Source organism: Mixophyes fleayi, chromosome 4, assembly GCF_038048845.1.
Source record: "Mixophyes fleayi isolate aMixFle1 chromosome 4, aMixFle1.hap1, whole genome shotgun sequence".
NCBI lineage: Eukaryota > Metazoa > Chordata > Amphibia > Anura > Limnodynastidae > Mixophyes > Mixophyes fleayi.
This window is the reverse complement of record NC_134405.1, coordinates 114,137,131-114,163,717: the sequence shown is the minus strand read 5'-3', so window position 1 is coordinate 114,163,717 and position 26,587 is coordinate 114,137,131. Positions and strand designations below refer to the sequence as shown.

General features: G+C 41.6%; 1 protein-coding gene across 2 annotated transcripts in view; it reads left to right on the top strand.

Moving 5' to 3' along the window:
• RAB27A (RAB27A, member RAS oncogene family) overlaps positions 1-26,587 on the top strand; it is an 80,722-nt gene that overhangs the window by 1,126 nt on the left and 53,009 nt on the right. The gene's annotated exons all lie outside the window — the stretch shown is intronic.

Genomic DNA, 26,587 nt, shown 5'->3' with positions numbered 1-26,587 from the left:
TTATATGGTACATCATATTATAAATTCATCATCATCAATGTTTATTTATATAGCGCCAGCAAATTTCGTAGCTCTTTACAATTGGTAACAAACACAGGCATAAAACAATACTGGGTAATACAGACAGAGCGGTAAGAGGGCCTGTTTGCAAGTTTACAATCTATAGGATGATGTTATTTTCTGGAAGGGATGAATAGAGTTCCATTTCAGATGCTCAGGCAGCAGAAAGACTAACGCACCCCCATCTGGAGGGACATCCAAAACAACTTCTTCCTTGAGTGGGATCTACTGAAAGGGATAGAAGGTCCAAAGGGGAACCAGAGCTGTTTTCACAGTCAAGGAAATGCAAGACTAACTGGCAGCACAGTGGCCTAGTGGTTAGCACTCCTGCCTCACAGCACTGGGGTCATGAGTTCGATTCCCGACCATGGCCTTATCTGTGTGGAGTTTGTATGTTCTCCCTGTGTTTGCATGGGTTTCCTCCCACACTCTAAAAACATACTGCTAGGTTAATTGGCTGCTATCAAAAATTGACCCTAGTCTCTGGCTGTCTGTCTCCCTGTCTTTGTCTGTCTGTGTCTATGTGAGTGTGTGTCTATATTAGGGAATTTAGACTGTAAGCTCCAATGGGGCAGGGACTGATGTGAATGAGTTCTCTGTACAGCGCTGCGGAATTAGTGGCGCTATATAAATAAATGATGATGACTATACCCTGGGGCGTAAGACACCTTCATCGGGTCCTTTTACTTTTTTTTTTTTTTTGGAGGGTGGGATGCATTATGGGGATGGGGTCCATTCACTCTGAAGTCCCCTCTGCTCTTCCTAGCATGTGCAGGGGCCAGTGTATTGGCAATGAAGCCCTGCTTGGGCTTTCATTTCCACTATAATCACACATTGTGCTGGCAGAGCCAAGGTCTCCATGAAGTAGATTTAATTTCACCGCCTTCATTTTGCCATGACGACTGGTGATTTCAAACTCTACAATTAAGTATCCTGTTTACAGATCACATCATAAATGTTGCATTAATATATTTCCCTTGTTTTGAGGTTTTATCAACAGATTATTGTGCTGGTAGTAGCAGTAACGGGAACAGTGCATTTGACCTATTTTTTTGTGCTTTTAACTAATGTGTGAAAACTCAAAAGAAAAAACTGATATGAACAAACCCTAAAATAAATAGTATATCATTACATTTCTTAAATATAGTTGACCAACTGGAGTATGTCCATTTCTTTAGTAATGTAAAACTAGATCGTCTTGAAAAATAATGCGCCAAACATTTAATTAAAGTTGATTAGGACACAGCTGGGGATTGGTAAACAAAAGGAAACATTCTAATGAGGAATACTATTTATTTCTGCATATACTCCCGATTGAGATAAACTTTATAAACACTTAGGGCCTGAGTCATTAAGGAGAGCAAAGCATAAAAAAGGAGTAACATTTGCATCTGGGCAAAACCATGTTGCATTGAAGGGGGAGGTAAATTTAAATTGTGGGGACAGATTTATAGTTGGGGTAGGACATGTCCTAGATCAACTTTAAATATCAGTGTAATAATAAAGCTTTCAAGTATTTGTGTGCTAGATGAAAAAACAGCCAGGATTTAACTTATGTGCAAAATAATAAACTAATTTGCACCCCTTGCATTGTAACATGGTTTGTCCCAGAGAACATTTACTCCTTTTTTGCCTTAATGACTCAGGCCCTTAGTGACCATAATGGGTTACCCAGCTGTAGTGTACATCAGAAACTTGATTGATCGGAGCCGGACTTCACCGACATGTATGTTATTTAAGGTCCAATTATTGGGGATCTCATTGTATGCCTCACTCGGTACATTTTCTAAACTTAAAATCTATCTCATGATGTTGTATTCCAAATATTGTTCCCTTTTTTATATTTCTAATTTGAATCACAAGGCAAAGCTTGTATTGTAGAGATGGTGGTGTTATAAATAGTGACATGCGGTAGAAGTTGTTTTAATGCTCATTTATCTGCAATTCATATTTCAAATGCACCCATTTTATTACTAATGGGAATGGGATCCTATGATAAAGCAGCATATGCCCACCTATGGGTGCACATTCATCTTGCCTTATTAACTAAAGAGAGATGATGTGTAGACCAACTTGGCAGAAAACATGGTCATAGCTTTATTTACATAATTACATACCAGGAAACTTGGCACACAACAGTATAATTAGTTAAACTTACAAACCGACCTGTGTGTTCTGCCTACCAAGTAGACACTGTGTCAACGTCCCATTGGCCACTGCAACTCCCTCACTGCTCTTAGACCCAACCATTGCAGCTGGAATCAAACACATGGCCGTCCTCTGAAGATAAGTATCTGCCCTGCTGCTGACCCCCCTGCGCGCTATGCCTTGCACACTATTTCCACACACCCCTCCTGGGGGGGAGGAGCTCAAATCATAAGGGGTGTGGAAATCCGTAACTGGAATGCTGGCCTCCTATACCCTGTTGCCTATTTAAAGCTGCCCGGCACACACCACCCGACCCTTCCTTCCCAGACTGACCGAATATCCTATAGGAAAATATCACCTGCCTGTATTACTTTCCTTCGTACTGCTGGCGCAGGAAGCCTGGCAGCCACTGCCCGTTATTTGGCTCCAGTAACATTTTCATGCCTGGGCTCCCATTTGTTGCATGTGCCACCTGAAATGAAGAATGATATTATTTGCTGACACAATAAACTGACAATATTCTAGTTTTCTGTTACAAAGCGATGAGAGCTCTGCATAGTATGGAATTGATGTTTGAATTCACATTTGCTAAAAGATTGTCCCTGGTGGTATAAAGAGGGAACAATGTTGGATGGATCTCATTTTTATATATTTCATTGCTCTACAGAACATTATAAAAACCACATACACTTGCCTACACTCCCTCCCGGATATCTCCGGGCTAATAAATACCAAAACTTTGTCAAGGTAGACCGATGATTACACCGATTGTAATGATTCCATGGTCCATCCAATCTGAGCTTTGTTCATTTGCATAAAAAACATGGCATCATCAAACACAATTTGGAATATGAAAGTAAACTCTACACTTATAATGGCCATGGTCTGTTCCAGCATCCACTATTTGCTGTATTTTCTTACGCAGTGATCTGTTCCAGCATTCACAATGGACACTGTGGGCCTTCTTTGTCATGTACAACATTTTTGTTGTGCCCTTGATTTCCTCTAAATCAAGGAAGAAAAGAAGACACTTTAGCGAATGAGGAAGGAGTTGGTGGGGTAAGATGGCAGCATTTGCAGAGGAGTAGATTATTGCAGTGGCTATTGAGGCAGAGTGAGGATTTTTCTTGCTAACGTGAAGTTGGCACACTGTAGCACTGCAAAACAACAGATTTAATTTTGCGCTGTGCTGTAATTTGAATGAGATAAAGGGGTAATAAAATGTTCATTCTTGTCTTGAAGGACATATGGCTATTTTTACTATGCAAAAATTTTTCACCAGGTCTGAGCTGGTGAACGGGCCTAGACCTATACCCAAGTTATTAAGCATGATTAGTTGATGTTTACACAGTGTTCTAATAAGTAGCTAAAGAGTTAATCTGGAAAGGTAGTTATGTTGCAGCAAGTGCTATTTATGAGGGAGGAACAGACACCTGTTTTAGAAGAGGCTATGGCATGAAAAAACTGGTCACATGTTGATTCAGCTGTAGCGTTTTATGACCTATTTGTGAATTTCTAACCTTATTTGTTGAAATTAAGTGTTGATAGTGACAATCTTTTACTTTACTGTACAGACACAAACTCCCTTGCACACATGACACTTGCACAGAAGCCACACACTGCCATATCCTGAAAGATTCACCAAATATACAAGGCAAAATGTTTTTTTTCTATAAGCTTCAAATGCACAAATATGCCACTCGTAATAAAGGCAGTCCCAATGGTTACTCACTCTCATGATTAATTTAAACCATGAATGATTACAGAAGCAGATATTATGGAGAAAAAAAAAATGGAAAAGTTTATTTTCATGAACTGTGTGGTTATATAAAGTCTGGCACAGTCTTTCCACCTCCCTGCAAACTTGGGTGCACTTCTAATTTGTGTCTCCCGAGAGCATGGAGCATGTGCATAGCTTGAAATTTGCAGGGTGAATCTCGTATACACAGCGGTGCGAAACCTAGGCTTTTTATGCTGTCCGACCAATGCAATTCCAAATTGAGTCTGTGTGTACTTTTCTGTAGGTGCCGGTGATTGATGCACAAGATGTTGTTGCTGCTATGATCACCATGAGGTTAGGTGCAGGTTTGAATGAACAGACAATGGGTGCATGACGTGCTGTTTATATGCAGTCTTATTCTCAAAGTAAAATAGTAAAAAAGTAGGCTGCCTTATTTAACAGGGAGATGGAAATTATTTTAATTATGACATATAAAAAATAATTTCCTTGTTTTATAGGAGCTACCTTACTGTAAACTATAATAACCTACATCTACAATCTATCTCTCGTCTCCCCTCAATCCACACTCCCTTCTGCCTCCTCTGCTTGGCCAATGAACAGTGCTCTGATTACCATTACGCACGCTTGTCCTCTTTTCCCATCTCTTGAACGCACTCCCTCACTCTCACTCTCCCCACCCTCCTTTGCTTCAAGCGCTCCCTTTTCACTAAAGCCTACCAGACCTCTGTCTAGCTCCTCACTACCGTTCCCCTTTACATGGCAGCCCCTTGTTCTTTCACTTTAACCCCTCCACTTCAGGTTGTAGGATCTCACAATTAGGGTCATCCTTCCTCTTGTTGCCTCTCTTCCCCACTTGCTTCCCTTCCCTTATCACCTTATGCTACCCACGGCATCCTGCATTTGCCCTTTGTAATCTATTTGATTTTTGTTACCCTTCTTGTATTCCTACTTGTATTTATACCCGCGCTTTTCATTTTTGTCAACGTTTATGTATGTGAATTATTTTACCTTGTTTGTACTACATGTACAGCTCTGCAGTACTTTGTGGCGCCCTAAAAATAGACGTTTATTATAAATGAGTCTTGTGTTATGATTCTAACGGAAGTTCTTTTTTAAAACAAAAATAAATAAATAGAATTAAGTACAAAATATAATTCCACTCATGAAAAATGTAAATATTATATATTGTGCATATCTCCAGTAACCCCCAGCTAATAACAAACAGCTAGCTCTGTGTTAATAGGTTTATCTTACATTTCCTCATTTGCAGCGACAAAGCTTTGCACTGTCGGTTACTTAAATATTAACAAATCAGATGTTCCAATCAGCTTTGCAAAACTAGTTAAGGACCTAATGTTTTATCACTTCAAACCGCCTGTGGCGTAACAGGAAGCTGTGGTACTGAAGGGACAGCCATGTGTTTAGCTGTTATAGATAATGTCAGTGACTTCCACCTCGTATGTTTGTCACTAGCAACAAACTTCCTTGTGCATACAACAGTGAAGATTCTGAAAAACTTGTAATAGTTTGAGCATAGAAAAACCAAACTGTTTTTATAGTTAAAATACATATTAATTAAAGTCAGCCTTTTTCTTTTTTTTAAAAGCTGAAAAGCCTTTGAACTAGATTTATATAAGTGTTATCAAATGGCAACACATACAGGCCTGTTAATCCTGGTCACATATGGGTTAAAGGAGGGTGCTATCGTTAATTTATGTGCATAATGATCGTGATGTCAAAATCCATCTGACTTTGGCTGGGTACACACTACAGAATTTTGCGGCCAATGTGTTATCTACAACAATTGTACCAACTACTGGGGGGGGGGGGAGGGTGGGAAAGTCATGATCAGCATGCTGCACCATGCGTGCACACTATATATGGTTTAAAAGATTTACCCTCAGATCTGTGTTCTTCAACTGTTCTAACTGTTGGCTGATAAGATCATGACTCTGCAAACTCTATGGAGATCCTGATCGTGAGTGCATACACACTGCAGGATTGTAACGAGATTTATAGCTCTGCTGAACAATCAAATGAAATGACGATCAGTACTTTGGAACAACTATCGTTGTTCATTTAAATATACACACTAATGCAATGTTGGCCCAAACGGTCGTTTATCGCGTGATTGACCCAATAGTCGGCTGAAAATCCTGTGGTGTGTGCCCACCCTTTCTTTAGGTGAAGAGGTAAGGACAATGTTGCAGGCCCTGTGCTAACATTAATTGAGTGGTCACACTCATCATCACCATTTATTTATATAGCGCCACTGATTCCAGTATGTTTTTGGAGTGTGGGAGGAAACTGGAGCACCCGGAGGAAACCCACGCAAACACGGGGAGAACATACAAACTCCACACAGATCAGGCCATGGTCGGGAATTGAACTCATGACCACAGCACTGTGAGGCAGAATTGCTAACCACTTAGCCACCGTGCTGCCCACACTCTTACCCTTCCATAAACCATAGCGTTGAGGCCCTTCTCTTCCTCTGCATGGAGAATTCACAATCTTTGCATGGGTTTTCCTCTAAATTCACCGGTTTCCTTCCACATACAGGTTTATTTGCTTCTGACTAAATTGATTTACAGTGCCTGAAATAGGAAATTTGGATTGTAAGTGCCACTGGTGCTTTATGGATACCAATGAAACAACATTGTGTTCTGTACAGTATTTAGCTGCTGCTATATAAATAAAGGATCATAATACAAACTTACACAACTATGCATAAAACAGTATTTAGATGTTAGGGAATTTAGACTGTAAGCTCCAATGGGGCAGGGACTGATGTGAGTGAGTTCTCTGTACAGCGCTGCGGAATCAGTGGCGCTATATAAATAAATGGTGATTATGATTCAGAGAATTCATGGGCAATGACTATCAAACAACACAAACTGGTCTTTCATATAAAAACTCAAAACCATAACTTTTATGAATGGTTCATATTTTAAGTGGACTAAGGGTGTAAGTGGTGCACCCCAGAATCCTGTTGAGTTTCTAATGTTTAATTTGCTTACAACACTATTCCTTAAAAACAAAGACTTGGGTAGAAAACCGCACTAGGGAGAATAATATAAGCACTGAATATGATAATTGCTTGTTAACCCGAAGAGAGACTCTAATCGGGGGGTGCACCCAACACTGTAACAATTAAGTATAAAGAATAAAGAAAGAAAGGAAAGACAGTGTAATTTGAGGCACTCCGTGGGTGCTTTATTAAAATTTAACTTTTATTGAATATGATTAAAATGGAAAGTAGATGAGCGAAATAATAAAAATATAGTGAACTGTGGTTTAAAATTGCAAAAAATGGGGGGGGAAAGTTTTTTGCAAGGTCTCACCTGTATCCTAATACATATACAATAGTAAGCTGATTTAGCACTGATAATTGTATCTATTGCATATAAGATGTAAGAAAACTCTGTTGCCTGTAATTGAAAGGGCACTGTATGCTGATAATAATATTAGGATATTGTATTCCCGGGTTTACATAGCGATCCTAATATATAAGACATCGCCAGATAACCCGAATCTGCAGTGCCCCTCACAATAATATATAGAGTAACATAGCGGGATTAATGAATTGAAACCTCCCACGGGCTAATATGCCAAATTGTATCACGGAGAGGCTCCCTATGAGAGCTGTATAAGAATCCTACTAGGTATTTTGAAACCGCATCAGGCTCTGGTAAGCTTTAGCAGAGGCATCAGACGCGTCTTGAAAAAGCCACGGAGCGAAACGCGCATCGGCGTTTTGTCTCACCAATCCTTAATTCTATTATCTCTGCCAGGAATCGCTCCCCAGTTTTATTTAGGTAGGGAATTATCACATAATCCCGCGATTCCTGGTCACAGTATCTGTAACCTCTGATGCCTCTGCTAAAGCTTACCAGAGCCTGATGCGGTTTCAAAGTACCTAGTGGGATTCTTATACAGCTCTCATAGGGAGCCTCTCCGTGATACAATTTGGCATATTAGCCCGTGGGAGGTTTTAATTCATTAATCCCGCTATGTTACTCTATATATTATTGTGAGGGGCACTGCAGATTCGGGTTATCTGGCGATGTCTTATATATTAGGATCGCTATGTAAACCCGGGAATACAATATCCTAATATTATCACCATACAGTGCCCTTTCAATTACAGGCAACAGAGTTTTCTTACATCTTATATGCAATAGATACAATTATCAGTGCTAAATCAGCTTACTATTGTATATGTATTAGGATACAGGTGAGACCTTGCAAAAAAAAACCCCCCCCCCCCCCCCTCCCCCCCAATTTTTTCCAATTATAAACCACAGTTCACTATATTTTTATTATTTCGCTCATCTACTTTCCATTTTAATCATATTCAATAAAAGTTAAATTTTAATAAAGCACCCACGGAGTGCCTCAAATTACACTCTTTCCTTTCTTTCTTTATTCTTTATACTATTCCTTAAAAGTAGACTTGGATAATTTGGGAGATTGGGTAGCAGCATGGCAAGTTAGTCAAAGTGAATAAATGTAGGTTTATGAATTTGGGGGTTAAAATCATGCAGACAGCTTACACCATTGTTTGTTCACAACTTGGGAAAGCCGTAATCGAGATGAATCTAGATTTACTTACAGATCATGATACCAACATGTGTTGTTTTTTTTTTTTCCATTTAAAGATCCCCTGATTGCCAGCTATATTATGCTTTCTATTGAAAACTTCCTCTTTTTTATGGTTTCAGGATAATTGCACACTGAGATGATCACTGTCAAAACATGGAAGTGAAAGTGCTACGGAATATACTGGCACTATATAAATAAATGTTGATGATGGGTTATCCCTGTTTGACAAGCCTCGACTGTACAGTTGATGTACTATAAGAACACCTTTGTAGGTCTTCATTTTATAGGCTTAAGTTGCATCTTTTACTTACACACACGGGTCCTCATTCATTAAGGAACGTTAATGCCGATACGTGCAGTATTCTGGGCATGCCCAGAAACTGTATTCCATTACATTTCCTGTTTTGATCACACAATCAACTTGGTGGTACAGAACTTTTTAAAAAATGACAATGACATGCAGGAGATGCTGTCTGTGTCTCGAAATATTTAGGGTAATTTTCTAATAGCACCTTTGTAGGTCTCCATTCTATAGGCTTAAGTTGCATCTTTTACTTACAGGGTGTCCTCATTCATTATGGAACGTTAATGCCGATACGTGCTGTATTCTGTGCATGCCCATAAAGAGTAAGAGTATGCATTTCATTTTCGAGCACAAAGAACACTTGCAACAGATTTCAGGAGTGGAACAGGCAGTGGAATGGGCATATGCTTGTAGTCAATGTACAGTAAGGGCGTGCAAAACTCTAGTGCACGCAGCCTTTCTTGCCTCCTAAGGTGCGTGTTTTTTAGTCATATCACTTTCACTAGCTACAGGGCAGGTATTAGTGCTGACTGATAGTGATGACACGTGTTTGCAATCAGGAGCAACTGTAAAATTGCTTTATGTGTACAGTATACAGTAATAACATCACACTAAATGGATTTCAAGGGAAAGTATATATATTTTTTAAAATTATTTTTCATTAATGGTTATTAACAGGTGCATATAATTGAGTACTTTTTTTTTTTTTTTTTTTTCCCCCCCCCTACGTCTGATGGGATTTTATATTCCACATATGTCTTGTATGTATCCTGTAGCATATTTTGTCTGTCTCAGTACAGCATGTACCGTATAATCAAAGTGCACCTAAACCCGTATACAACAAGAGACGTTTCTTCAGATCCGCTTGTAGTTGAATACGAACGTGCGTATGCCTGAATTACATGCATTAATGCACTACATATATGTTTTGGGTGCCTCAATGAATCAGGCCAAGGGACTGCAGCCATTGTGGTTGCTGATCTAATATTTATGACACTAGCCACCTATCGATTCCAAGTAAATGTAAGGCGGACCTCATGAATATTAATCAGACAGTACTTCAGTGATGTCACTGGTTGTTCATAAATTGAAAGGATACGTACTGTTGCAGCTCCCAAATGGATACCTACATTGTATGCATGGATCAGGTCCACTTTAAGAATAAAAGAATCTGTCTCTTTTATTGGAAAGCAGTGTCATTGTCAAAAACATGATGAGAGAAAAAAAGAAAGACAACCTATATGTGCACCTAGCATATCACTTGTGAGGCAGTGAAGATTCCTAGGTGAGAGTATAAAGCAATATGTGGGATGAGTCAGTCATCACATAGCGCAGTCACTGTATTTGCATACAGGATGCACTTTTATTGTATTTTGGCTCCTCGAAAAAGTAATCCTTAAATATTCCTATAACAATGTATTTTATGAAAACTTTTTTTTTCTCTTGATTATCCCACCAACGTGTGACGGTTTGTTTTACTATCCTATGCTGCTCGTCTGCAACTCCCCCCCCCTTAATGAAACTGATTTCAAAGTAAGCAGTGTCAGATGAAATTGTATTATGTCTCAACAGAATTAATTTAAATGTATTATATTCTGATATTGAGTTTATAGTATTTATCCAATGTTTGCCCTTTATATTCACATTTGTATTTAACAACCATTCTTACAGATAATAAAATGAGTATATCCGAATGCTGACACTAGTTGCTTGCTTGGTACATAAAGTAACTTATTTTCTGTTGTGCGAGTACAGTGTAAAAGTTTGATATTAAATACATTTTTTTGTTTTTAGCATCTGCCATATAAATATTTATATCCTTTCTATCACTGAGCACAGATTTATATGTACATAGATTACCGTTTTATTATAATCTGTGCTTCCAGTATTGGGTAACAAAACCAAATACTCTTCTCCAACTTCTTTTTCCCATATTCTACAACTTTTGTAATTGTAAATACAAACATGTAACCCACCATTTTCAAGATAATTTTTGCACTAGTGACTTACACTGCATTTTAACTTGGGTAGGCTAGCAATATGGCATCTCTTGATCATTTTAATACATTCAAATATGGAGACAAATATGGTTTGTGAAAATGAAGTACACATCTGGTATGCTAAACATTTATTGAAGAAGTTCAGCTTTTGTACAGATTTAGTGCAGGGCTTTGCTGTTCAGTACTCTCCTCCTGTTCAGGCAATACCCCAGACTCTTTCTCCTGACAGCTGTGACAATTATCCAATCAAGAGATGTCAACAGCGGAGGAATAAAATATTCCCCTATTCTCCTGCCAACAGCAGCAGGCAGTGGAACCATCGCAGCAGAGCTTGTTGCAATGGACATTCTACTCCTGCTAGGCTGGGAAGGAGGGTGTGTGTGTGTGTGTGTGTGTGTGTGTGTATATATAATATAATATATATATATATATATATATATATATATATATATATGTGTATTAGTGTGTGTGTGTGTGTGGACCTCTGCTGTACATGTTTCTAGGGTTGACATTTTTCTTTAAATGGAGGTTTTAATTTAAGTAGCCAATGTGTTGCATTACTTATAAAGCACCAGGTTCTGTGTTTGTTACATTTTACCTTATGGCTAAATACACCCTTTTAGTGATATCGTAATAAAGTAGGTCTGCACCCTCTTGGACTCCTTTACCTGAATCAGTGATTTTCCTCACCTGGAGTACCTTCCTCTTCTGTTCTGAGTCCGTGTTTAGTTCATGCCCACAACAGATAGTTAGATAGGTGAGTAGGCTTCATTGTGAGTAATATTTCAGCCTCCTGCCCTCCTCATCAAGCCTCTTCAACCAATGGATGTAGCACTGGAACCTCATAGTGCAATGATGAGGCCAAGAGGCTGGATCGACATAGACCTTGGATTGCAATCTGCTCATGTGTTGGACCATTGTTTCTGCAGAGGAGATCATTTAGGAGATTGAACTGTAGCTGTATTCTGCAGGCACATGGCACTTCCATATTCATTACTTGATGTGACCCCAAATCCTAGGGTTGGAAATTCAAGTCGCAAACAGTACTTAACCAGGCTTTGAACATTAACTCTGTTATTTACATTTTTTTTTTTTTGTGTGCACTACAGGTCCTAGCTAGCCCTTGTGCCAGGGCGTGCTGGCACTTGTGGTTCCCCAAGCCACCTAGCCATGCAGTCTCCATTTGCAAATATTTGTGATATAAAATTAGCTGTTTTGACGAGCTCAGTGACTTCAAACATGGTACTGTGATAGGATGCCACATTTGGACGGTTCGTGAAATTTCATCCCTGCTGGATATTCCACAGTCAAGTGTAAGTTATATTATTAAAAAGTGTTTAGGGACAACAGCAACTCAGTCATGAAGCGGAAAACCACATAAAATCACAGAGCGGGGTCATTGACTGCTAAGGCGCCATGGTGCTTTGCTGATACCATAGCTGAAGAGTTCCGAACGTCCACTGACATTAATGTAAGCAGAAAAACTGTGCGACGGGAGCTTAATGGAATGGGTTCCCATGGCCGAGCGGCTGCATGCAAGCCTCGCATCACCAAGACCAATTCTAAGCGTCTGATGGGGTGGTGAAGCACACCAACACTGGACTGTGGAGTGGAAACGTGTTCTGTGGAGTGACGAATCGCACTTCTCTGTTTGGCAGTCAGATGGGTGAGTCTGGGTTTGGCGGATGCCGGGAGAACCTTAAATGCCTGACTGCATTATGCCAGCTGTGAAGTTTGGTGAGAAGGGATAATGGCATAGGGCTGTTTTCAGGGTTTGGGCTAGGTCCCTTTACTACAGTAAAGGGCAATCTTAATGCTTCACCATCCCAAGTCATTTTAGACAATGTTATGCTTACAACTTTGTGGCAGCAGTTTGGGGAAGGCCCTTTTCTATTCCAACATGACAGTGCCCCAGTGCACAAAGCAAGGACTACAAAGACATGGTTTGATGAGTTCGATGTGGAAGAACTTGACTGGCCCGCACAGAGCCCTGCCCCACCCCCGTCGAACACCATTGGGATGAACTGGAACGGAGATTGTGAGCCAGGCCTTCTCGTCCAACATCAGTGCCTGACCTCATAAATGCTCTACAGAATGAAAGGGCACAAATTCCCACAGAAACACTCCAACATCTTGTGTAAAGCCTTCCAAGAAGAGCGGAAGCTGTTATTGCTGCAAAAGGGGACTAGCTCCATAGTAAAGTATATGTATTTGAATACAATATCATTACAGTCTCTGTTGGTATAATGGTCTGAATAGATTTGTCCATGTAGTGTATATCTCATGAAAACGATAGAGGGAAGCAAAGAGTAAGAAAATGATGTATAGTTGTTACCCTTTGGTGGCCACCTGCTATTTTATAAATTAGATTTCAATGGTAATTCAGATGGTAGCCTGTGATTTTGTAATTATCCTCCCTGCAATCGGAGTATTCAGTTAGTGTTGTCTGTGTATAAAATAGCTGAGTCGTTTCCTTCAGCAGATCTACACTTCTTCAAAGCTAAATTTCCCAAGTGCAGCCAGTTTAAATAGTCTTATGAGCATAAAATCACCCCTCAATTAATTAGTACACTTGTTAATTCCTTTGATAAGGTTTACAAACCAGTTTTACATTCTGCAAATAACTTCATCATTATGATAGGTTTGAGGTTTATTTTAGTTATATTCGGGATCAGGTGGTAGGGTCTCTTTTTGGTGAGCTTACCTTGGGCGTCTGCGCTTGACGGGAGTGTCTTTGGGATCGGTGCTGCCGTTACGGATTCTTCGGATGTTCCGGTTTCCGAATTCGTTGTTTGCCTTCTTGTTTTTGCCGTGGCGCAAACCTGGGGAGAGAAAAGAAAAAGAAGAGGGGGGGGGGAGGGGGGTGGTAGGGGTGGTGTGTTGAGAACAAAGTAGAGGTGGTACCACCAATATACTTGTGGGGCTTTAAATGTTATAGCTCTTTTGCTGCTGTTGGTTTATAGCTTTTTGCAATGTATATTGGGGTGGATTGGTACCTTCTGTGTAGGGATGAGCGCGCTCGGATTTCTGAAATCCGAGCCCACCCGAACGTTGCGGATCCGAGTCGGATCTGAGACAGATCCGGGTATTGGCGCCAAATTCAAAAGTGAAACTGAGGCTCTGACTCATAATCCCGTTGTCGGATCTCGCGATACTCGGATCCTATAAATTCCCCGCTAGTCGCCGCCATCTTCACTCGGGCATTGATCAGGGTAGAGGGAGGGTGTGTTAGGTGGTCCTCTGTGCTGTTTAGTTCTGTGCTGTTTAGTGCTGTGCTGTGCTGTGCTGTTTAGTGCTGTGCTGTGCTGTGCTGTGTTCTGCAGTATCAGTCCAGTGGTGCTGTGTGCTGTGCTCTGTCCTTCTGAGGTCAGTGGTGCTGCTGGGTCCTGTGCTGTGTCCTGTTCAGTCCAGTGGTGCTGTGTCCTGTGCTCTGTGCTTCTAAGGGCATAGTTATTTCCCCAATATTCCCCTGTGTTTAAAAAAATAAAAAAAAGTTTTTTTAAAAAATACCAAAAACTACTTTAATATTTTTTAATTACCACAAAATTTTCACAACCAATCCTGCAGTATAAGCCCATTGGTACTGCAATATTACCAAGTTCACACATTCAGCAGTAAAAGTCCAGTGGTACTGCAATATTACAAAGTTTACACATTCTGCAGTATCAGTCCAGTGGTGCTGTGTCCTGTGCTCTGTCCTGCTGAGTTCCGTAGTGCTGCTGGGTCCTGTGCCGTGTCCTGTTCAGTCCAGTGGTGCTGTGTCCTGTGCTCTGAGCTTCTAAGGGCATAGTTATTTCCCCATTATTCCCAAGTTTTTAAAAAATAAAAAAAAAGTAAAAAATAATAAAAAATTAAAAAAAAAAAAAATATATAATAATTATAACCAAATTTGCAAAACCAATCCAGCATTATAAGTCCATTGGTACTGCAATATTACCAAGTTCACACATTCTGCAGTATCAGTCCAGTGGTGCTGTGTCCTGTGCTCTGTCCTGCTGAGTTCCGTAGTGCTGCTGGGTCCTGTGCCGTGTCCTGTTCAGTCCAGTGGTGCTGTGTCCTGTGCTCTGTGCTTCTAAGGGCATAGTTATTTCCCCATTATTCCCAAGTTTTTAAAAAATAAAAAAAAAGTAAAAAATAATAAAAAATTTAAAAAAAAAAAAATATATAATAATTATAACCAAATTTGCAAAACCAATCCAGCAGTATAAGTCCATTGGTACTGCAATATTACCAAGTTCACACATTCTGCAGTATCTTGTGCTACATATAATGGAGACCAAAAATTTGGAGGATAAAGTAGGGAAAGATCAAGACCCACTTCCTCCTAATGCTGAAGCTGCTGCCACTAGTCATGACATAGACGATGAAATGCCATCAACGTCGTCTTCCAAGCCCGATGCCCAATCTCGTAGTACCGGGCATGTAAAATCCAAAAAGCCCAAGTTAAGAAAAAGTAGCAAAAAGAGAAACTTAAAATCATCTGAGGAGAAACGTAAAGTTGCCAATATGCCATTTACGACACGGAGTGGCAAGGAACGGCTTAGGCCCTGGCCCGTGTTCATGACTAGTGGTTCAGCTTCACCCACGGATCTTAGCCCTCCTCCTCCTCCCCCCCCCTACAAAAAATTGAAGAGAGTTATGCTGTCAGCAACAAAACAGCAAACAACTCTGCCTTCTAAAGAGAAATTATCACAAATCCCCAAGGCGAGTCCAAGGGTGTTGGTGGTTGTCAAGCCTGACCTTCCCATCACTGTACGGGAAGAGGTGGCTCGGGAGGAGGCTATTGATGATGTAGCTGGCGCTGTGGAGGAACTTGATGATGAGGATGGTGATGTGGTTATTGTAAATGAGGCACCAGGGGGGGAAACAGCTGATGTCCACGGGATGAAAAAGCCCATCGTCATGCCTGGTCAGAAGACCAAAAAATGCACCTCTTCGGTCTGGAGTTATTTTTATCCAAATCCAGACAACCAATGTATGGCAATATGTAGCTTATGTAAAGCTCAAATAAGCAGGGGTAAGGATCTTGCCCACCTAGGAACATCCTCCCTTATACGTCACCTGAATAACCTTCATAGTTCAGTGGTTAGTTCAGGAACTGGGGCTAGGACCCTCATCGGTACAGGGACACCTAAATCCCGTGGTCCAGTTGGATACACACCAGCAACACCCTCCTCGTCAACTTCCTCCACAATCTCCATCAGATTCAGTCCTGCAGCCCAAGTCACCAGCCAGACTGAGTCCTCCTCAATACGGGATTCATCCGAGGAATCCTGCAGCGGTACGCCTACTACTGCCACTGCTGCTGTTGCTGCTGTTAGTCGGTCATCTTCCCAGAGGGGAAGTCGTAAGACCGCTAAGTCTTTCACCAAACAATTGACCGTCCAACAGTCGTTTGCCATGACCACCAAATACGATAGTAGTCACCCTATTGCAAAGCGTATAACTGCGGCTGTAACTGCAATGTTGGTGTTAGACGTGCGCCCGGTGTCCGCCATCAGTGGAGTGGGATTTAGAGGGTTGATGGAGGTATTGTGTCCCCGGTACCAAATCCCCTCGAGATTCCACTTCACTAGGCAGGCGATACCAAAAATGTACAGAGAAGTACGATCAAGTGTCCTCAGTGCTCTTAAAAATGCGGTTGTACCCACTGTCCACTTAACCACGGACATGTGGACAAGTGGTTCTGGGCAAACGAAGGACTATATGACTGTGACAGCCCACTGGGTAGATGCATCCCCTTCCGCAGCAACAGCAACAGCTGCATCAGTAGCAGCATCTACAAAATGGCTGCTCATGCAAAGGCAGGCAACATTGTGCATTACAGGCTTTAATAAGAGGCACAACGCTGACAACATATTAGAAAAACTGAGGGAAATTATCTCCCAGTGGCTTACCCCACTTAGACTCTCATGGGGATTTGTGGTGTCAGACAATGCCAGTAACATTGTGCGGGCATTAAATATGGGCAATTTCCAGCACGTCCCATGTTTTGCCCACACCATTAATTTGGTGGTGCAGCATTACCTCAAGAGTGACAGGGGTGTGCAGGAGATGCTTGCGGTGGCCCGCAAAATTGCTGGACACTTTCGGCATTCAGCCAGTGCCTACCGCAGACTAGAGGCACATCAAAAAAGCTTGAACCTGCCCTGCCATCACCTCAAACAAGAGGTTGTGACGCGCTGGAACTCCACCCTCTATATGCTGCAGAGGATGGAGGAGCAGCAAAAGGCCATTCAGGCCTACACAGCCACCTACGACATAGGCAAAGGAGTGGGGATGCGCCTGAGTCAAGCGCAGTGGAGACTGATTTCCGTGTTGTGCAAGGTTCTGCAGCCATTTGAACTTGCCACACGAGAAGTCAGTTCCGACACTGCCAGCTTGAGTCAGGTCATTCCCCTGATCAGGCTGTTGCAGAAGCAGCTGGAGAAAGTGAGGGAGGAGCTGGTAAGCCATTGCGATTACAGCAAGCATGTAGCTCTTGTGGATGTAGCCCTTCGTACGCTTTGCCAGGATCCGAGGGTGGTCACTCTTTTAAAGTCAGAGGAATACATTCTGGCCACCGTGCTCGATCCTCGGTTTAAAGCGTATGTTGTGTCTCTGTTTCCGGCGGACACAAATCTACAGCGGTGCAAAGACCTGCTGGTCAGGAGATTGTCCTCTGAAGAGGACCGTGACATGCCAACAGCTCCACCCTCATTTTCTTCCACATCTATGGCTGCGAGGAAAAAGCTCAGTTTTCCCAAAAGAGGCACTGGCGGGGATGCTGATAACATCTGGTCCGGACTGAAGGACCTGCCAACCATTGCAGACATGTCTACTCTCGCTGCATTGGATGCTGTCACAATAGAAAAAATTGTGGATGATTACTTTGCTGACACCATCCAAGTAGACATGTCAGACAGTCCATATTGTTACTGGCAGGAAAAAAAGGCAGTTTGGAAGCCCCTGTACAAACTGGCTCTATTTTACCTGAGTTGTCCCTCCTCCAGTGTGTACTCGGAAAGAGTTTTTAGTGCAGCGGGGAACCTGGTCAGTGAGCGGCGAAGGAGGTTGCTTCCTCACAACGTTGAAAAAATGATGTTTATAAAAATGAATAATCAATTCCTCAATGAAGTACAGCACTGCCCTCCAGATACTACAGAGGGACCTGTGGTTGTGGAGTCCAGCGGGGACGAATTGATAATGTGTGATGAGGAGGAAGTACACACTGTAGGGGGAGAGGAATCAGAGGTTGAGGATGAGGACGACATCTTGCCTCAGTAGAGCCTGTTTAGTCTGTACAGGGAGAGATGAATAGCTTTTTTGGTGTGGGGGCCCAAACAAACCAATCATTTCAGCCAAAGTTGTTTGGTAGGCCCTGTCGCTGAAATGATTGGTTTGTTAAAGTGTGCATGTCCTATTTCAACAACAGACCTCTCAACTGCAGCTCATCCCTCCTCTGCGGGGATAATGTCTCCTGTGCTCTGACACGTCACTCTGTGTACTCTCAGCCTCAGGATCTGACACTACAGCTACCATGCCTCTTGTAGCAGCCCTCACTCCAGGGCCTCTTCCATGTGCAGTGTCCCCCTCTCTCTTGGGTTCACTATAGTGGCATGGAGTTCTCCCCCTCATCCAGGGCACACATTCCTTGCCCTGGCTCAGTCACCACGCTCAGACTTCCAGGCAATGCTGGGGGAGCCTGGGAGCTTCCACCCCAGGTCCCCAGCTACAACTCTCCTCTCCTGTGTCTTCTCTCTATTTCTGACACTTTAAAGATCGTGCCTTTAAATGAAAAAGTCAGTCTTCATTGCACGACTATGTGCAAGTGCAACAGGGACATTTTTTTGGGTTTACAAAGTCAAACAATAACACTACGACCCTGTCTGTCTGGGGTCTGTCAATGACGAATTGTCTGGAGCATGTTTTGAGGAGGTATTGTGGCCCCGGTATCAAATTGGGTACCGGGGCCACCCCACTACGCAGTCCAGATACTTGTTTGGTGGAATTCTGACACGTGGAGGGTGTATTTATTTTATTGTGGCCCCGGTATCAAATTGGGTACCGGGGCCACCCCACTACGCAGTCCAGATACTTGTTTGGTGGAATTCTGACACGTGGAGGGTGTATTTATTTTATTGTGGCCCCGGTATCAAATTGGGTACCGGGGCCACCCCACTACGCAGTCCAGATACTTGTTTGGTGGAATTCTGACACGTGGAGGGTGTATTTATTTTATTGTGGCCCCGGTATCAAATTGGGTACCGGGGCCACCCCACTACGCAGTCCAGATACTTGTTTGGTGGAATTCTGACACGTGGAGGGTTTTTTAATTATATTGTGGCCTCGGTACCAAATTGTGTACCGGGGCCACCACACTACGCAGTCAAGATAGATAGATGCGTATCATAGATAAAGTACATTCAGTGGTGTGGGGCAAATTGAAAAATATTCAAAATGCACTGACATTATCAAAAACAAGAGGTTGTCACACGCTAAAACTCCAACATGTATATGATGGAGAGGATGGAGGAGCAGCCGTATGTGTAGTGTAATGCAGACCTGTTGAAGGTTTTTTATATATTTTATTGTGGTGCCCAGTGCCCACTCCTCTAGGCAGTCCAGGTACATTTATTGGTGCGATTCATAAAAGTTCAGGGTTTTTAATATATTGTGGTGACCCACTCCTCTACGCAGTCCAGGTACAATTATTGGTGCGAATCATAAAAGTTCAGGGTTTTTAATATATTGTGGTGACCCACTCCTCTACGCAGTCCAGGTACATTTATTGGTGCGAATCATAAAAGTTCAGGGTTTTTAATATATCTTGTGGTGACCCACTCCTCTACGCAGTCCAGGTACATTTATTGGTGCGATTCATAAAAGTTCAGGGTTTTTAATATATTGTGGTGACCCACTCCTCTACGCAGTCCAGGTACATTTATTGGTGCGAATCAAACAAGTTGATGGTTTTCTTATTATATATATTGTGGTGACCCACTCCTCTACGCAGTCCAGGTACATTTATTGGTGCGATTCATAAAAGTTCAGGGTTTTTAATATATTGTGGTGACCCACTCCTCTACGCAGTCCAGGTACATTTATTGGTGCGAATCAAACAAGTTGATGGTTTTCTTATTATATATATTGTGGTGACCCACTCCTCTACGCAGTCCAGGTACATTTATTGGTGCGATTCATAAAAGTTCAGGGTTTTTAATATATTGTGGTGACCCACTCCTCTACGCAGTCCAGGTACAATTATTGGTGCGAATCATAAAAGTTCAGGGTTTTTAATATATTGTGGTGACCCACTCCTCTACGCAGTCCAGGTACATTTATTGGTGCGAATCATAAAAGTTCAGGGTTTTTAATAGATATTGTGGTGACCCACTCCTCTACGCAGTCCAGGTACAATTATTGGTGCGAATCATAAAAGTTCAGGGTTTTTAAGATATTGTGGTGACCCACTCCTCTACGCAGTCCAGGTACAATTATTGGTGCGAATCATAAAAGTTCAGGGTTTTTAAGATATTGTGGTGACCCACTCCTCTACGCAGTCCAGGTACAATTATTGGTGCGAATCATAAAAGTTCAGGGTTTTTAAGATATTGTGGTGACCCACTCCTCTACGCAGTCCAGGTACAATTATTGGTGCGAATCATAAAAGTTCAGGGTTTTTAAGATATTGTGGTGACCCACTCCTCTACGCAGTCCAGGTACAATTATTGGTGCGAATCATAAAAGTTCAGGGTTTTTAATATATATTGTGGTGACCCACTCCTCTACGCAGTCCAGAAAGATACCTTTTTGCAACGTTTTGGACTAATAACTATATTGTGAGGTGTTCAGAATACACTGTAAATTAGTGGAAATGCTTGTTATTGAATGTTATTGAGATTAATAATAGCCTAGGAGTGAAAATAAGCCCAAAAACTTGATTTTTAAACTTTTTATGTTTTTTTCAAAAAAAATCCGAATCCAATACCTTAAATCCGAACCGAGACCTTTCGTCAAGTGTTTTGCGAGACAAATCCGAACCTCAAAAATAACGAAAATCCGGATCCAAAACACAAAACACGAGACCTCAAAAGTCGCCGGTGCACATCCCTACTTCTGTGTGGGGTGTGATTAGTGTATCTGTAGGGGTGTTAAGAGCTCTTGGTTGGCTAGAGCTATAAATAGAGGCACTTAGTGTTATGATTGCCTCTAATTGTTAGTTATTATGTGCTGAGGTGTGCTTTTAAAGTGTTGGGCAGTTGTTGTGTGCAAGGTGATAAAAACTATGTGTTATGGAATATGGATGTGTAGCGAGATATGTAAGTAATGAACTTTTGCTTAGGTAGCTCTTATAAGAGCAGTTGGATGTTCGTCAGCCGTTCTCTCTGGTTTTCTGTTTGGCGCTATCAGTTAGAGCTGATTTGTAGCGTGTACCGAGTGATGGCTTGACTGGGGCCGAGCGGGTGCTGCTAGTTCACCTGAGGCGCTTCCGCCGGACTTCCGGTGTTGTTGGAGCGCACTCTGCGTTCCACTGCAGGTTGTTCCGATACTTGTTCTTTTGTTTCTGCTTCAGATCTTGGAGAGTTTGCGAGTGATGTTTTCCAGGGGCAGAGGTGAGTGTGCAGAGAGTCTTGTGCGGGGTGTAGTTATGTCCAACGCGTTTCGTCCTTAGACTTCGTCAGGGATCCCTGACGTGATGTTTTCCAGGGGCAGAGGTGAGTGTGCAGAGAGTCTTGTGCGGGGTGTAGTTATGTCCAACGCGTTTCGTCCTTAGACTTCGTCAGGGATCCCTGTACCACCTCTACTGTGTTCTCTACACACCACCCCTACAACCCCCCCCCCCCCTCTTCTTTTTCTTTTCTCTCCCCAGGTTGCGCCACGGCAAAAACAAGAATATTTTAGTTATATACTTATTTCCTAAAAATATGGTTTGTTTCAAGATCTTTACATTAAGTGAGATTTACTATAACATTTAATTCTCAAAGAAACACTTGCTAAAAACGTTATGAAATAAACCCTTTTATATGTTGTGTAGCGTATCAAGATTTAATTCACATTAAGTTTAAATGTCTCCCACATATTAATAAAATAAGTAAACATATAATAAAAGAAACGATTATCTATAAATATAGTGCTATAGTTTTTATAAATAAATGATAATTATACAGTTTGTTAAACATCATAGTGAAATAGCCCCAAGTATGTATAGAGAGATAGCAGGCAGAAATTACACAAACACATGGATTAAATAAAAGGGAGGTGTACACTACAACTTCCCATCTAACTGATATTGGTGAGAGTATAAGCCTATAGTTGTTCATTTTGTATGGAAATGGTCAGCCACTGTCAACGATCATGCATATTTCACTTCATCCATAAATACCTTAGTATTATAAATGCATTAATATCTTTTATCTGATGAAGATAAATTTGCCTCAAGGTGTAACTGCGAAGCTCTATGCAAAAATCATTTTTATTTAATGTTCAGGCAGATCACATTTGTTTTGATATCCAAGTGATTTATAACTAAAGATGTTCACTGACCCCCATGTTCTGGTTTTGGATCTAGATCCGGATTAACTTTGTTTTTGTTTTGGCAAAACCGCCCTTGTGTGTTTTGGTTTTGGATCCTGATGTTTCCTCCTAAAATCACATATTTTGCTCTCCCCCCCCCCCCCCCCCTACATTATTATTAACCTCAATAACACTAATTTCAAGTCATTTGCAGTCAAATTTGACCACCTCACAGGTCACAATATTATTTTCATACACTTTCAAAAAAAGACCGCAGCAGTTATTGCCAGTGATAAGAAGAAGGCCATTGTCATGCCTGGGTATAAGACCAAAAAATCCACCTCTTATGTGTGTAATTATTTTTACCCAAATCCTGACAACAGTTGTCCAACCATTTGTAGTGTTTGTAAAGCCACAGTCAGTAGAGGTAGGGATCTTCACCATCTAGGAACCTCATCCATGTTACGCCATTTTAAGCGAGTTCATGGAAAGCTCTTGGGAAAATCAGAAACTAATGCTAAAAAAATAACAACAAGCAGTCAAGCATCAGCTAGGATCCTTCTCTCATCTAGATCCCAACACCTGCAGTCTACACCCCCAACACCTTCATCATCAATATCCTCACAAGTGATCGGAGTTGGTCCTGCATCCAAGTTGCTAATGCGAGATGACTCCTCTGAAGAATCCTTGTGCCTTAGGCCCACTGCTGCTGCTCCTGCTACTGGGGGTGGATCTTCAACCCAGAAGCAGATCAAGAAGAAGACTACTAGTAGTTTACAACAGTTGACTGTTAAACAATCCTTTGCAAGATTGAAAGCTGTCGCCCAGTCGCAAAGCGGATCACAGACGCTGTGGCGACTATGCTAGTATTAGATCTGCGTCCAATATCCACAATTAATGCAGCTGGTGTTAGACAATTACTTGAGGTCTTGTGTCCCCGTTACCAAATTCCATCACAACACCATTTTACTAGAAAAGCTATTCCTCACCTCTACCAGAAGATTTGTAAAAATGTAATTGGGCTACAAAATGCCATTCTAACCACTGTACACTTAACCACAGATATGTGGACAAGCGTAACTGAGCAAACTAAAGATTATATGACTGTGACAGCCCACTGGGTTGGTGATTCGTCTTCAACAGCAGCAGCATGTACCCAAGTACGTCACATTTTTCTGACACAGGCTACTGTGTGTATCATCTGATTCACTAAGAGGATTATTATTATTATTATTATCGTAGATTTCTAAGGCTCCACAGCGCCATACAGTAGGGAAGGCAAGGACATACATAAAACAGGACATACGCAAAACAAGCACAGGCAAGGCAGACAAAATGAATGGAGACATGAAAACAAAGGGTATGGAGGACCCTGCTCAATAGAGAGCTTACATTATAAAGGGAAGAGGGCACAGCTGAAACAAGAGAAGCGAGTGTGGCTCAAAGTGGAGATTGGGATAGTTGTGAGAGTGCATTGGTGTGAATAGTGCTATCGAGGATAAGATCACCTCTAGAAAAGAGATGGGTTTTCAAAGAGCATCTAAAGATTTGAAGGCTGTGGGAAAGTCTGATTGAGTGTGACAGGGAATTTCATAAGTGGGGAGCAGCATGGGAGAAGTTTTGAAGGCGGGAGTGAGAGGTGGTTATCAGAGATGAGACAAGGCGCAAGTCAGAGGTAATATCGCTGCCAACCTGTTTGAAAAACCAAGGGATGTCATTGCAACATGGCTTATCCTGCTTGGACTCTCCTGAGGATATATGATTGCTGCTAACACCACCAATATCGATAGAGCATTACAGCAGGGGGAATTCCATCACATTTCCTGTTTTGCTCACATAATCAACTTGGTGGTACCGAACTTTTTTAAAAATGACAATGACATGAAGGAGATGCTGTCTGTGTCCCGAAATATTTAGGGTCACTAGAGACTTAAGAACACTGACAGCCCTATTATTACAATTTCTGTATCTGCACTGAACCCTGCCACCTCTCCTGTTTGAGTGAGCTATGACTGTTGTACAGTAAAATGTTACTGCAGACTTAGACCAAGCCTGGCAACCATAGTATTTGTATTTCAGCAATGATAATTAGCAATGGAGCTCTCAAAATATCACTGTAGAATTTGTTGAACAATGCTACCCCCTCCTCTTTCTATTCTATCTAGCTTGCTGCTCAACTGCTCTACAGACTGTGCTACATCTTCTGTATCCCTCTGTGAAATGACGCTAGATCGCAGTGGAGGACGGTACTTATAGAACTCAAAACTCCAGAGATCCGATAACGTAACAATGACGTTTTGCCTCTTTTTTGATTCCGAAAAAGAGTGAAAGTGCCGAACCGGCTCGGTACTCGGATATGCTAAGTTTGGGTGTGTTTGGTTCTTGAGGAACCGAGCCTTAGCATCTCTATTTCAAACAAAGACTGCAGTGACCTGGCTGGATACTGAGCAACAGAGCAATGACTCAAACACTCGGCAGTTCCTAGCACATCTAGGAAACATTGGCACACAGCAGTGGCAGAAAATAAAAGTGGTGCAAGATGGAATTGTCCTTGGATCATGAAACCAGTTATGGTTCATTTGATCGCTCCACCCGTTTCTTGTATAACTGGTTTTTCTATAGCTAATACATGGCAACGAGCTCCTCTTTGTGTGTAACCTATATAACACAGTACCCTGTGACTGCAGATTTAGAAGATTAAGCCTTCCAGACTTATTAATTCTAATTCAGCAATGACAATTAGCAATGGAGCTCTCCTGAATGTCACTGGAGACTTTGAAGAACATTGCTAACTCTACTCTTTCTATTCTACCTATGACGCTGCCCAACTGCTCTACAGACTGCCAAGAACTGTGCTACCACTTCTGTGTCCCTTTGTGAACTGGCGCTGGATCGCTGTGGTGGGCGGTACTTATATAATCCAAAACTCGCGAGATCCTACGACGCAACAATGACGTTTTGTCTCGTTTTCAATTCCGAGAGCGTGCGAAAGTACCGAGCTGGCTTGGTACTCGGATCTGCTAGGTTCGGGTGTGTTCGGTTCTCGAGGAACCAAGCCTGAGCATCTCTATTTTATAACTGCAAACGATGAATCCTAGAGATCATCAAGGCACTCTTCCCTTTTTTTTTTTTTTTTTTTGTTGAAGTCAAACAAAATAAAAGATCAAATCAAAAGTAACCAAGTACAAATGTGTAGTTGGCCTTGCAAAGATGATATGCTGGGCAGTGCTGGTGAAGCTTGGCTGTCTGAAAGACGGAGGGTCCTTACTGTGTCACTGTGCACTAGGTACCAGTTTGTTTGGTTTAAATTGACATGGTATTTATAAATCTGTTATTAACAGGTCTCTGATTAATAATCTCAAGGGGGTGCTCTTGCTGGGGATCTGGCAAGTAGTTTCTCTTGTGTGAAGAAATCGGTATGCCCAATTTGTTCAACAGGGTGGTCAGCCCCTGCTTGAGGTTTTTTTATTTTTTTTATTTAGTTTTTTGGTTTTTTACAGTATGTGCTTTGACCATCTGATAAAAGAAGCAGGTGGAAGGGGAACCTCCACCTGTAAAGGATCCTGTTATTCTGCAGGGACTTTGTAAAGCATATTAATCTCTCCTCTTCTTCAATATACTCAATGCAAGATCAATTAACAAAACTTTTCTGGTCCCCTGGGAGGAAACCATAGGTGTGTAATGGTCATAATATTCTCATTGTAGATAGTGTAATGAAATCTGAGGGGTGCTTTGTAGAGGGTCTCTTGGTGCGATTGGCTCTATCTAGAAGTAGGTCTTCCTCACAGGTTTCATGTAGCATTCTCTGGACCAGGCCCACAATAAAGGCTGGGAGCACTTAGAAGTCTATTGACTCTGGGATACCTGTAATGTGCACATTGTTCCGTTTTTTGCGGTCAACATCTTCTAGTTTGAATTTCACGTCTTTCATATCTGAGTCAAAGGGATGACTGCTCCTGTTCAGGCACCTCTTGGGAGTGGTATACTTTATCCTTTTGCAAAGTTGACCCCTTTTTATTATTATTATTATTATTATTATTATTATTATTATTATTATTATTATTATTATTATTATTATTATTATTATTATTATTGCATATTACCTATGAGTTCTAACAAATGTGAACACCAAGCACAAGGACCTTGCTTACACTTTAGAGGTTGGTCTATGGCCCATGGGTGTAGCATGTTAGGTACCTGTAAATAAGCCTTTTCACCTCTGTCTGGCAGGTG